Genomic DNA, 1,173 nt, shown 5'->3' with positions numbered 1-1,173 from the left:
ATTATAAATTATAAATAAATTAAGGTTAAAAATAAAGGAGTTGAATCAAGCTATGTCAAACTCAAATTTAACTTAGTCACCAAAAAAAAAAACTCAAATTTGACTTGGTGCTTGAATCATTACCAATCGAACATATTTTTATAGTTTAGACTCGACTCTCCAAAAACTAAACTTAACAAACGGCATACACCAAAAAGTATACATTCTTTTCTTCAATTGTATATTTGTATGTTTCCAACTTACGCACAATCTAATGCTGGGAAAATTTAGTCCAATAATCCATTGGCTCCTTTTCCATATTCAATGCTCACAACATTACTGCAGAAGCTTCCATTATAAGTAATGGAACTTGAATAGAATCTTACAGATGAGACAACTCTACACACCCAAAAAGCATATTTTTCCGCTACGCAATAAGGACCACATACAAAAATACAATATATAATATTTTCACTTTGTGCATTATTCCGCTTTGTCCATTCACTAAATTTGAAAATTCTCAAATTTCGGAATCCCACATACCCACTGCACCTCTAGAATCTTGCCCTCTGCCTCCTAATCGTCCATAACAACAACTCAAAATCAGTTGGGTAAACTTCACATATTTCATCTATGGAATTTATCTAATTTCACCAAGACATTGATATTCGGAACACACAGATAATTTCGCAAAAGAGAATTACTATGTTATTCATGACAACTCCACCAAAAAAAGGGGGGATGTATATTTTGAACTTGTTATGGGCTCTTAGTTGTTGATTAAATAAATTTTAACTCTTTATTCGCTATATTTGTTGATTAGTAAGTGTGACAAGTATAAACACTATAAAAAAAACGCTAATTATTGTCAGATTTATCATAAAAAATCATTAGCCAATATAAACTTCGTCAGTAAATGATTACTGTCAAAGTTTTTTCGTTCGACAATAATTATCGTTAGATTTAATGACGGAATATGGTAAATATGAAAATGAATCTTGGTGAACGTTATCATTGGAATAATCTGACAATAACGTTTGGGTGAAATTAATTAATTCAAAAAACTACACAAAGTCAAACACTCTTAATCTCACTCTACTTAATTTACATGAACTTAATTATAATTTATATTTATATTAAATTAACATAAGAAATCCTAATCACAAACTACATTATACTATTTTAATCAATAAT

The sequence above is a fragment of the Arachis ipaensis genome, chromosome B09, assembly GCF_000816755.2.
Source record: "Arachis ipaensis cultivar K30076 chromosome B09, Araip1.1, whole genome shotgun sequence".
NCBI classification, from domain to species: Eukaryota; Viridiplantae; Streptophyta; class Magnoliopsida; order Fabales; family Fabaceae; genus Arachis; species Arachis ipaensis.
The sequence above is the reverse complement of the archived record's forward strand: the minus strand, read 5'-3'. Positions refer to the sequence as shown.